We start from the raw sequence: 13,987 nt of genomic DNA on the forward strand, positions 1-13,987 counted from the left end.
ACCACCAGGGCTCCTTCATCTAGAAGGAAAGAAATGTTCTTCTGGTTATGAAGTCTTGCATCTAAACAAGACAAAGCCAAGGCCAGGTGCACCTGAACAAAGGCACTTCATCTTACCTCCGCTCCCCTTGCTTCCCTGTAGTGCAGGACATATGCCCCTCCAGTTTATCTATATAAGTCCCAGGCCTCTTTGTTCTCTCATCCATGGTGCACTGAGAGGCATGCACGGAAGTGACAAAAATATCCCACCATTAGACAGGAGCCTTTTGGAATAACCTGGCTCTTGATAAACCCTGCTCCGTTTATTACCATCCTGATTACTGTTACAAAAGCCTGTGACAACGCCACGAGTAGCGTATTATCCACTCTGATCCAAACAGCCTGGCACCATTTCATCTGATTTGTCTCACTCAGTTCGTTGCACTTGGGCAACTAAATATTCTAGCTGCATTGCTGTTATTGTTGTCAGGAGTCATTGAGTTGATTTTCAACTCATAGCAACCCAATGTGACAGAGGAGAACTGCCCTATACAGGTCTGCAGGTTGTCATCTTTACAGAAGCAGATGACCAGGTCTTTCTGCTGCAAAGCTGCTGGGTTGGTGTTACATTCTGATAATGTAGTCGCACCACCAACCCTTCAATTAGAGGCCATGCGCTTAACCGCTGCACCACCAGGGCTCCTCTCTATCTGCACTAGCAGCTAGACAACTTTCCATGCCATGTGAAATACAGAAATCAGAAGAAGAACATATCAGACTGAGGCACATCATATTCATGTAGCTACTGAAGGGTCTGTGGAACACAAAGGGAGCGCTGTCCCTGAAACAGGTGGACACATGATTTTACAGCACAGAAGGAAAGTGCAGGATGGAGACACGCGTTCAGTAGTCATTAGCAAGTTAGGTCACGACCAAAGTCATCAGGGGCAAGAAGGCATCCCAAAGTCTATACAGATTAAGGAAAGAAAGTACCATGAGGAAATGTCAGTCATAAAGAGGCTGGCTGAAAAATAGAATATGATGGCTCAGAAGAAATTTTCAAAACAGTAAAACAAAACCTGGAGAGGGTAGAGTCTTGGAAATTAAGTTAAAAAAAAAAAAAAGCCTCTTCCTATTCAAGCCAACAAACTGACATACACATTTACCTCCTTTGCCTGCAAACATATCATCAGAAGCAGTGTAACATCTACAATAAACGTAGAAAAATAGTGCAATAAGGGGGAGGAGTACCATCAAAAAGCCAGACATTTCCAGTAATTTCTGAAAAATACATAGTTGAACAACCAGACAGGAAAAACCAAGGACTTATTTCCTAAAACTTAATATAGGAACAAAAGACTGAAGGAGCAGGATTCCTAAAGTCAAAATGATCTTCCAGTTCAAACTCAACAAAAGCTGGTACTTAAGAGTGGGCAGTAGGTGAATGAATGACAGAACAATTAACCAGAGTGTCCTGGGTGCTCCCCATTGTGTAAATACTAGAAAAGCCTGGAGGAAGAGTTGATGGAAAGAGCTCTCCCCACGGAATGGCAGAATTGCTTTAAGATCTTGGCTGTATGGATGCAGCCAAAGAAGGAAGAAGAGACCTATTCCTTGGTATTTCATTTTGACAATGTTTTAGTTTCTTAGAACTGCTGTAACAGAAATACCACAAGTGGGTGCCTTCAAAGAAAAGACATTTATTTTCTCATTTTGGGGGGCTAGAAGTATGAATTCAGGGTGCTGGCTCTAGGAGAAGGCTCTCTCTTTGCCCACTCTGAGGGACGATCCTTTTCTCAGTTTCACTAGTGCTCTTGGTCTTCTCAGTGTTCCTTGGTAATCTCCACCTGGCATCTATCTTTCCCTCATTTCTTCTTACTTGCTTCTGTGCCTAATCTGCTCCCTATATATCTCAAGCGAATGGTTAAGAAACACGGTACAGAGAGGCAGAGCCAAGATGGTGGAATAGACAGACACTTCCAGCAAGCCCTCTTACAACAAACACCCGAAAAAACAAGTGAAACAAGTATATTTATGACAAGCTAGGAGCCCTGAATATCAAAGGCAAGGTTAGAAAATGAATTGAGGGGCAGGGGGAAGAAGAGGCAGTTCAGAAGCGGAGAGGAGTTACCGGACCTAAATTACCGGGAGCCCTCAGGCACTATTCCAGGGAGCGGCTGTGGCGGGTTGATACTAGTGTTCAGCAGCAGTTTCCTCAGGGAGAAGCAGCCAGCCGTACAGCCTACTCACACCTCTGGAACCAGAGAAGAATGGCGCTCTTGGCAAAAACTAAGTGCTTGCACATATTTTACTGCTCCCCCCACCCACAAGCCAGCTTCAGCAGCAGTTGATTTCCCTGGGCCTGAGATAGGCCCTGCTGAGTGCCTAGAGCCATCCTCCAGGCCCTGGAGAAGCAATAAATTCGCAATTGGGGGAAAAGATAATTTGCCAGCTCCATTAACCGTGGAACTCAGGACAGGAGCGGCTCCTGTCCAGGCATAAACGGTCCGTTGACTCTGAGTACCATTCCCCCATATATGGACCTGTGTGGGCCTATTTCAGGAGAATAGGCCCTTGTTGCAGACTACAACTGTTTCACCTGTGCGATAGAGAGATGGGTGTTTGATGTTTGACACCACTTTGCCTATTGAATAGGGTCCTCACCTACCACATCAGGGGCCCAAGGACTGGTGGCTTCACTCAGGTCACCCGGCCACCCGCAACAGAAGTCCAAGGACAACTGGTACCTCCCAGTCCTTACAACCAAAAACATTGGGCACCCATGGTCCGTCTGCAGAACCCACCCACCTGTATGCTCTAGGAAACAGGGATACGCTTTCCTCAGAGACATGTGCGGGACGATTCTCAGCCCCCTGACTTGTTCAGAGCATGACCAACTGTTGCAATCAGATACCGGCACTTGCACCAATCATCCTGCCCCTTTAAGACTGTAGGACAGAGCCTGTGCCACACACTTGATAACCAGCTATGTGGACACCTGAGTTGAATTATACAAGAAAAGTGAATGGACTCCCAGAATGATATACCTGATAACAGCTCTAGCCAGCTGGGGACAGGATGTCAGAGCTCCAAACGTGAAAATAATCAAGCTAGCTCACTCAAGCAACCCATCTGGGCATATCAAAACAAAACAAAGCAAGAAGCTACAATACAGTAAGCAAACATAAAATAAACTAATAACTTATAGACGGCTCGGAGACAACAATCAATATCAAGTCACTTAAAGAAACAGACCATGATCACCTCAACAAGCTCTCAGAACAAAGAATCCAGGGATCCTCTAAATGAAAGTGCATTATCTGGAACTACCAGAGGCAGAAAACAAAAGGTTAATATACAGAACTCTTCAAGATATCAGGAAGGAATCAGGTAATATGCAGAACAAGCCAAGGAAGACACAGATAAAGCAGCTGAATAAATTAAAAAGGTTATTCAGGAACATAATGAAAAATTTAATAAGCTGTAAAAATCCATAGACAGAGAGCAATTAGAAATTCAGGAGATTAACAATAAAATTACAGAATTAGACAACTCAATAAAAAGTCAGAGGAGTAGAACTGAGCAAATGGAAGGCAAAATTTGAGAACCTGAAGATAAAGCACTTGGCACTAATATATTTGAAGAAAAATCAGATAAAAGAATTTTGAAAAATGAAGAAATCTCAAGAATCATGTGGGACTCCATCAAGAGAAATAACCTACAGGTAATTGGAGTTCCAGAACAGAGAAGGACAACAGAAAATACAGAGAGAATTCTTGAAGATTTGTTGGCAGAAAACTTCCCTGATATCGTGAAAGACGAGAAGGTATCTATCCAAGATGCTCATCGAACTCCACATAAGGTGGATGTTAAAAGAAAGTCACCAAGACATATTATAATCAAACTTGCCAAAACCAAAGATAAAGAGAGAATTTTAAAAGCAGCTAGGGATAAACAATAAGTAACCTACAAAGGAGAGTCAATAAGAATAAGCTTGGACTACTTAACAGAAACCATGCAGGCATGAAGGCAACGGGATCACATACAAAAAAACGAAGGAAAAAAATTGCCAGCCAAGAATCATATATCCAGCAAAAATGTCTCTCAAATATGCAGGTGAAATTAGGACATTTCCAGATAAACAGAAGTTTAGGGAATTCGTAAAACCAAAGCAAAACTGCAAGAAATACTGAAGGGAGTTCTTTGGTTAGAAAATAAATAATATCGGGTATCAACCCAAGACTAGAACACTGGGCTGAGCAATCAGGTATCAATCCAGAGAGGGAAATCACAAAAATAATTCAAGAGAAAAAAATGCTGAAAACAGGGAAACAGTGATGTTAGAATGTAAAACATTAAAACAATAAAGACGGACTAAGAAATGGCGTCACAGATCTTTCATATGGAGAAGAAGACAAGGCGATACAAAGAAATAAAAGTTAGGTTTAAATTTAGAAAAATAGGGGTAAATAATAAGGTAACCACAAAGGAGGCAAACTATCCTACCCATCAATATAAAATACAAGAAAAAAACAGACATTCAGCAGAAATAAAATCAACAACGAATATGAGGAAAAACCAATATATAATCTACTCAGCACAAAAAATTAAGTGTGAAAAAGAAACTGTCAACACACAGAAAAAGACATCAAAATGACAGCACTAAATTCATACCTATGCATAACTATGCTGAATGTAAATGGACTAAATGCATCAATAAAGAGGTAGGGAGTGGCAGAATGCATTAAAAAACACGATATGTCTATATGCTGCCTAAAAGAGACATACCTTAGACTTAGAGACACAATAAACTGAAAAGGATGGAAAAAAATATATCAAGCAAACAACAATCAAAAAACAGCAGAAGTGCCAATACTAATTTGACAAAATAGACTTTAAAGTTAAATTCTTCATAAAGGATAAGGACACTATATAATAATTAAAGGGACAATATATCAAGAAGATATAACCATATTAAATATTTATGCACCCAATGACAGGGTTGTAAGATACAACTCTATCAGCATTGAGAAAAGTGAGATAGACAGCTCCACAATAATAGTAGAAGACTTCAACACACCACTTTCAGTGAAGGACAGAAATACAAAAAGAAGCTCAATAAACACATGGAAGACCTAAATGCCACCACCAACTAACTTGACCTCGTAGACATATACAGAACACTCCACCCAACACCAACCAAGTGTACTTTCTTTTCTAGTGCACATGGAACATTCTCTACAATAGACCACATATTAGGTCATAAAGCAAGCCTTAGCAGAATCCAAAACATTGAAATATTACAAAGCACCTTCTCTGACCATAAGGACATAAAAGTAGACATCAATAAGAGAAAAAGCAGGGGAAAAAAATCAAACACTTGGAAACTGAACACTACCCTGCTCAAAAAAGACTGGGTTATAGAAGACATTAAGGACAGAATAAAGAAATTCATTGAATCCAATGAGAATGAAAACACTTCCTATCAGAACCTTTGGGACACAGCTAAAGCAGTGCTCAGAGGTCAATTTATACCAATAAATGCACACATACAAAAAAGAAGAAAGGGCCGAAATCAAAGAATTATTCCCACAACTTGAACAAATACAGAAAGCAACAAAAGAAACCCTCAGGCACCAGAAGAAAACAAATAATAAAAATTAGAGCAGAGCTAAATGAAATAAAAACAGAAAAATAACTGAAAGAATTAATAAGACCAAAGCTGGTTTTTTGAAAACAATCAAAAAAATTGATAAACCACTGGTCAAACAGACAAAAAAGAAAAACAGGAGAGGAAGCAAATAACCAGAATAAGAAATGAGATGGGTGATATTACAATAGACCCAACTGAAATTAAAAGAATCATATCAGATTACTATGAAAAATTGCACTTTAACAAATATGAAAACCTAGAAGAAATGGATAAATTCCTAGAAACATACTACCTACCTAAACTAACACAAACAGAGGTAGAACAACTAAGTAGATCCATAACAAAAGAACAGACTGAAAAGGTAATCAAAAAACTCCCAACAAAAAAAAGCCCTGACCCGGATGGCTTCACTGCAGAGTTCTACCAAACTTTCAGAGAAGAGTTAACACCACTACTACTAAAGCTATCTCAGAGCACAGAAAAGGATGGAATACTCCCAAACTCATTCTACTGGTATCAGCATATCCCTGATACCAAAATCAGGTAAAGACCCCACAACAAAAGAAAATTACAGACCTATATCCCTGATGAACACAGATGCAAAAATCCTCAACAAAATTCTAACTAATAGAATTCAACAACATATCAAAAAAAATAATTCACCATGACCAACTGGGATTCATACCAGGTATGTAGGGACGGTTCAACATTAGAAAAACAATTAATGCAATCCATCATATAAATAAAACAAAGGACAAGAATCACATGATTTTATCAACTGATACATAAAAGGCATTTGACAAAGCTCAATGCCCATTCATGATAAAAACTCTCAGCAAAATAGGAATAGAAGGAAAATTCCTCAACATAATAAAGGGCATTCCTACAAAGCCACTAGCCAACATCACCCTAAATGGAGAGAGCCAGAAGTATTCCCATTGAGATCGGGAACCAGACAAGGATGCCCTTTATCACAACTCTTATTCAACATTGTGCTGGAGGTCCTAGCCAGAGCAATCAGGCTAGATAAAGAAATAAAGGCATCTAGATTGGCTAGGAAGAAGTCAAAGTATGACGTGATCTTATACACAGAAAACCCTAAGGAATCCTCAAGTAACCTACTGCAACTAAGAGTTTAGCAGAGTATCAGGATACAAGATAAACATAAAAAATCAGCTGGATTCCTCTACACCAACAAAAAGAACATCGAAGAGGAAATCACCAAATCAATACCATTTACAGTAGCCCCCAAGAAGATAAAATACTTAGGAATAAATCTTACCAGAGATGTAAAAGACTTATACAAAGAAAACTAAAGAACACTTCTGCAAGAAACCAAAAGAGACTTACATAAGTGGAAAAACTTACCTTGCTCACAGATAGGAAGAGTTAACATTGTAAAAATGTCTATTCTACTAAAAGCGATCTACAGATCTAATGCAATTCCAATCCAAATTCCAACAACATTCTTTACTGAGATGGAGAAACAAATCATCAACTTCATATGAAAGGGAAAGAAGCTCCGGATAAGCAAAGCATTACCGAAAAAGAAGAACAAAGTGGGAGGCCTTACTCTACCTGATTTTAGAACCTATTATACTGCCACAGTACTCAAAACCATCTGGTCAGAGGCGGGGCCAAGATGGCTGACTACGTAGACACTACCTCAGATCCCTCTTGCAACAAAGACTTGGAAAAACAAGTGAATCGATCACATACATAACAATCTACGAACCCTGAACAACAAACACAGATTTAAAGAGTTGACCTGAATGACAGAGACAGAGAACGAACAAATACGGGGAAACAGCGACTGTTTTCGGAGCCTGGAGCCAGGGTCCCAGTCAGGTAACCTTGGCGCCGGGCTTAGGACTGGGCCCAGGAGAGCTGAACACAAAATCTTGTGACAGCGCAAACAAGGGGCACAGCCCTACCCCCGTGAACTGACCTCGGGAGGGGAACCAGCCGGTCCGCGGGCGGCGTGGCGACACAGCTGGTGGCAGAAGTCCCCGTGACGCAGTGACTGGTTTTGGAGCTGGGAGTGCAGCGTCCCAGCTGGGGAGCCTTGGCGCCGGGCTTTGGACTGGGCCCAGGGGAGCTGAACACGGCATCTACTCACGGCACGAACATGGGGTGCAGCCCTACTCCCCTAAACTAACCCCGGGAGGGGGCCCAGCCAGTCCGCAGGGGCGGTGCGGCGACGGGGCTGGCGGGACGAGAAGGCCCCGGGAGGCAGTGACTGGTTTTGGAGCCGGGAGTGCAGCGTCCCAGCAGGGGAACCTTGACGCTGGGCTTTGGACTGGCAGCGGAGGATCTGACCGCGGCTTTAGCGGGCCAGACCCTCGGGGGCAATCTCCACACAGCCAGCACACATAGGCAACAGATAAAATAGTCATCCCAAGCAAGATAAGCAACTTTGGCTACATTCTGGGGTGCTACTCTCCCGTTTTTCTGAACCACCCCCTCCCCTTCCCAGGCGGCTTCGTTAACATTGGAATTTCCTGAGGCAGAGGGAGAACGGCTCCGGCTCCGCCGCTGTTTTGCTTTTCCCTTTTTTTTTTGGTCTTTTCCTAACCCAGTCTTCCGGCCTGAGAGAAGCAACCACAAAAAACCAGAGACGAAAAATCCTTCCCTAATTGGACTAAAAACACAGAACCAGCTCCAGCCAAGCATATATGATCCAAATCTCGGACGTTCATCCTTACAGGGAACAAGGTGGCAGTTATAATCCAAAGGCAGTTCTCATAGGGATCTGACTGCACTTTTTTTAGCGGATTTACTAAAAAACAAGTTTCCCAGGTCTGATATCTCTGCTTATTCAGCAGAGCCCTAACTGACCCACAACAGGGAACTGAGGGCTGAAGCTCCCCCCAGACCACCTAGCCTCTTGCCTTAGGGGTCTAAGGAGGGTGACACCTACCAATCAGTAGAGGTACTTGCATTGGGGGCCTAAGGTACAGCTGCAGTGCCCTCCCACCAAGGTGCTATAGGAATAGAGACACACCTACCTCACTGACACTTGGGGGAACCTGTCAGCATCTGCCCCCCCGGAGGGTGAACCCCAGCTACTAATACAATCTGGTGCACACAAGTATCACCACTACTCGAGGTGGATAGGTGTTAGGGTGCAGCACACACTTGATGACCCAAAATCAAATTCTACTCAGGAATAGTGAATACACTCAGGCATATATATCTGGCAACAACCCAAACCAGCTGGTAACAGGTCATAAGTAAGTCAAGGGCTACAACAAACAACACAGCACAAGCTAGTAGCCCATCCACGTATACTGAAAGAAAACAAAACAAGATAAGACTCAGTGAGCAATTATACAATAAACCACTACTATATCTTTTTTTTTTTTTTTTATATCTTAGTGATGGCTCGGAGACAGCAGTCGATATCAAACCACATAAAGAAGCAGACCATGACAGCTCCTACAACCCCCCAAACAAAAGAATCAAAATCTTTCCAAAATGAAGATACAATCCTGGAATTATCAGATACAGAATATAAAAAACCAATTTACAGAATGCTTCAAGACATCAGGGATGACCTCAGAAATGAAATAAGGCAAACTGCAGAAAAAGCCAAGGAACACACTGATAAAACTGTTGAAGAACTGAAAAAGATTATTCAAGAACATAGTGGAAAAATTAATAAATTGCAAGAATCCATAGAGAGACAGCATGCAGAAATCCAAAAGATTAACAATAAAATTACAGAATTAGACAACGCAATAGGAAGTCAGAGGAGCAGACTCGAGCAACTAGAATGCAGACTGGGAAATCTGGAGGACCAGGGAATTAACACCAACATAGCTGAAAAAAAATCAGATAAAAGAATTAAAAAAAATGAAGAAACCCTAAGAATCATGTGGGACTCTATCAAGAAGGATAACTTGCGTGTGATTGGAGTCCCAGAACAGGGAGGGAGGACAGAAAACACAGAGAAAATACTTGAAGATCTGCTGACAGAAAACTTCCCTGACATCATGAAAGATGAAAGGATGTCTATCCAAGATGCTCATCGAACCCCATTTAAGATTGATCCAAAAAGAAAAACACCAAGACATATTATCATCAAACTTGCCAAAACCGAAGATAAAGACAAAATTTTAAAAGCAGCCAGGGATAAAAGAAAGGTCTCCTTCAAGGGAGAATCAAGAAGAATAAGTTCAGACTACTCAGCAGGAACCATGCAGGCGAGAAGGCAATGGGATGACATATACAGAGCACTGAAGGAGAAAAACTGCCAGCCAAGGATCATATGTCCAGCAAAAGTCTCTCTGAAATATGAAGGCGAAATTAAAATATTTACAGATAAACACAAGCTTAGAGAATTTGCAAAAACCAAACCAAAGCTACAAGAAATACTAAAGGAAATTGTTTGGTCAGAAAACCAATAATATCAGATACCAGTACAACACAAGGTCACAAAACAGAACATCCTGATATCAACTCAAATAGGGAAATCACAAAAACAAATTAAGATTAAAAAAAAAAAAAAGCTCATAACAGGGAATCATGGAAGTCAATAGGTAAAAGATCACAATAATCAAAAAGAGGGACTAAATACAGGTGGCACAGAACTGCCATATGGAGAGTGATACAAGGTGATATAGGACAATACAAGTTAGGTTTTTACTTAGAAAAATAGGGGTAAATATTAAGGTAACCACAAAGAGGTATAACAACTCCATAACTAAAAATAAAAGCCAAGAAAAACATTAACAACTCAACAAACATAAAGTCAAATACTATGAAAACGAGGATCTCACAATTTACTAAGAAAAACGTCTCAGCACAAAAAGTAAGTGGAAAAACGAAACTGTCAACAACACACATAAAAAAGCATCAAAATCACAACACTAAACACTTATTTATCTATAATTACGCTGAACGTAAATGGACTAAATGCACCAATAAAGAGACAGAGTCACGGACTGGATAAAGAAACACGATCGGTCTATATGCTGCCTACAAGAGACACACCTTAGACTTAGAGACACAAACAAACTAAAACTCAAAGGATGGAAAAAAATATATCACAGCAAACAATAAGCAAAAAAGAGCAGGAGTAGCAATATTAATTTCTGACAAAATAGACTTTAAACTTAAATCCACCACAAAGGATAAAGAAGGACACTACATAATGATAAAAGGGACAATTGATCAGGAAGATATAACCATATTAAATATTTATGCACCTAATGACAGGGCTGCATGATACATAAATCAAATTTTAACAGAACTGAAAAGTGAGATAGACAACTCCACAATTATAGTAGGAGACTTCAACACACCACTTTCAGAGAAGGACAGGACATCCAGTAAGAAGCTCAGTAGAGACACAGAAGACTTAATTACAACAATCAACCAACTTGACCTCATTGACTTATACAGAACTCTCCACCCAACTGCTGCAAAATATACTTTTTTTTCTAGCGCACATGGAACATTCTCTAGAATAGACCACATATTAGGTCATAAAACAAACCTTTGCAGAATCCAAAACATCGAAATATTACAAAGCATCTTCTCAGACCACAACGCAAAAAAACTAGAAATTAATAACAGAAAAACTAGGGAAAAGAAATCAAATACTTGGAAACTGAACAATACCCTCCTGAAAAAAGACTGGGTTGTAGAAGACATCAAGGAGGGAACAAGGAAATTCATAGAATGCAACGAGAATGAAAATACTTTCTATCAAAACCTCTGGGACACAGCAAAAGCAGTGCTCAGAGGCCAATTTATATCGATAAATGCACACATACAAAAAGAAGAAAGAGCCAAAATCAGAGAACTGTCCCGACAACTGGAACAAATAGAAAGTGAGCAACAAAAGAATCCATCAGGCACCAGAAGAAAACAAATAATAAAAATTAGAGCTGAACTAAATGAATTAAGAGAACAGAAAAACAATTGAAAGAATTAACAAAGCCAAAAGCTGGTTATTTGAAAAAATTAACAAAATTGATAAATGACAGGCTAGACTGACTAAAGAAATACAGGAAAGGAAACAAATAACCCGAATAAGAAACGAGAAGGGCCACATCACAACAGACCCAACTGAAATTAAAAGAATCATATCAGATTATTACGAAAAATTATACTCTAACAAATTTACAAACCTAGAAGAAATGGATGAATTCCTGGAAAAACACTACCTACCTAAACTAACACATTCAGAAGTAGAACAACTAAATAGACCCATAACAAAAAAAGAGATTGAAATGGTAATCAAAAAACTCCCAACAAAAAAAAAGCCCTGGCCCGGACGGCTTCACTGCAGAATTCTACCAAACTTTCAGAGAAGAGTTAACACCACTACTACTGAAGGTACTTCAAAGCATAGAAAATGACGGAATACTACCCAACTCATTCTATGAAGCCACCATATCCCTGATACCAAAACCAGGTAAAGACATCACAAAAAAAGAAAATTACAGACCTATATCCCTCATGAACATAGATGCAAAAATCCTCAACAAAATTCTAGCCAATAGAATTCAACAACATATCAAAAAAATACTTCACCACGACCAAGTGGGACTTATACCAGGTATGTAAGGCTGGTTTAATATTAGAAAAACCATTAATGTAATCCACCATATAAATAAAACAAAAGACAAAAACCACATGATCTTATCAATTGATGCAGAAAAGGCATTTGACAAAGTCCAACACCCATTTATGATAAAAACTCTCACCAAAATAGGAATTGAAGGAAAATTCCTCAACATAATAAAGGGCATCTATACAAAGCCAACAGCCAACATCATTCTAAATGGAGAGAACCTGAAAGCATTTCCCTTGAGAACGGGAACCAGGCAAGGATGCCCTTTATCTCTGCTCTTATTCAACATTGTGCTAGAAGTCCTAGCCAGAGCAATCAGGCTAGACAAAGAAGTAAAGGGCATCCGGATTGGCAAAGAGGAAGTAAAGTTATCTCTATTTGCAGATGACATGATCGTACACACAGAAGACCCTAAGGAATCCTCCAGAAAACTACTGAAACTAATAGAAGAGTTTGGCAGAGTCTCAGGTTATAAGATAAACATACAAAAATCACTTGGATTCCTCTACATCAACCAAAAGAACATCGAAGAGGAAATAACTAAATCAATACCATTCACAGTAGCCCCCAAGAAGATAAAATACTTAGGAATAAATCTTACCAAGGATGTAAAAGACCTATACAAAGAAAACTACAAAGCTCTACTACAAGAAATTAAAAAGGACATACTTAAGTGGAAAAACATACCCTGCTCATGGATAGGAAGACTTAACATAGTAAAAATGTCTATTCTACCAAAAGCCATCTATACATACAATGCACTGCCGATCCAAATTCCAATGTCATTTTTTAAAGTGATAGAGAAACAAATCACCAACTTCATATGGAAGGGAAAGAAGCCTCGGATAAGCAAAGCATTACTGAAAAAGAAGAAGAAAGGGGGAGGCCTCACTCTTCCTGATTTCAGAACCTATTATACAGCCACAGTAGTCAAAACAGCCTGGTATTGGTACAACAACAGACACATAGACCAGTGGAACAGAATTGAGAACCCAGATATAAATCCATCCACATATGAGCAGCTGATATTTGCAAAGGCCCAGTGTCAGTTAATTGGGGAAAAGATAGTCTTTTTAACAAATGGTGCTGGCATAACTGGATATCCGTTTGCAAAAAAATGAAACAGGACCCATACCTCACACCAAGCACAAAAACTAACTCCAAGTGGATCAAAGACCTAAACATAAAGACTAAAACGATAAAGATCATGGAAGAAAAAATAGGGACAACCTTAGGAGCCCTAATACAAGGCATAAACAGAATACAAAACATTACCAAAAACGACGAAGAGAAACCAGATAACCGGAAGCTCCTAAAAATCAAACACCTATGCTCATCTAAAGACTTCACCAAAAGAGTAAAAAGACCACCTACAGACTGGGAAAGAATTTTCAGCTATGACATCTCCGACCAGCGCCTGATCTCTAAAATCTACATGATTCTGTCAAAACCCAAACACAAAAAGACAAACGACCCAATCAAGAAGTGGGCAAAGGATATGAACACGCACTTCACTAAAGAAGATATTCAGGCAGCTAACAGATACATGAGAAAATGCTCTCGATCATTAGCCATTAGAGAAATGCAAATTAAAACTACGGTGAGATTCCATCTCACTCCAACAAGGCTGGCATTAATCCAAAAAACACAAAATAATAAATGTTGGAGAGGCTGCGGAGAGATTGGAACTCTTATACACTGCTGGTGGGAATGGAAAATGGTACAACCACTTTGGAAATCTATCTGGCGTTATCTTAAACAGTTAGAAATAGA

The 13,987-nt window shown here is 39.9% G+C and overlaps 1 protein-coding gene across 2 annotated transcripts in view; it reads right to left on the reverse strand.

Moving 5' to 3' along the window:
* Window positions 1-13,987, reverse strand: part of LOC100655684 (zinc finger protein 658) — a 41,385-nt gene that overhangs the window by 16,444 nt on the left and 10,954 nt on the right. The window lies entirely within an intron of this gene.

Source organism: Loxodonta africana, chromosome 9 (assembly GCF_030014295.1).
Source record: "Loxodonta africana isolate mLoxAfr1 chromosome 9, mLoxAfr1.hap2, whole genome shotgun sequence".
Lineage (NCBI taxonomy): Eukaryota > Metazoa > Chordata > Mammalia > Proboscidea > Elephantidae > Loxodonta > Loxodonta africana.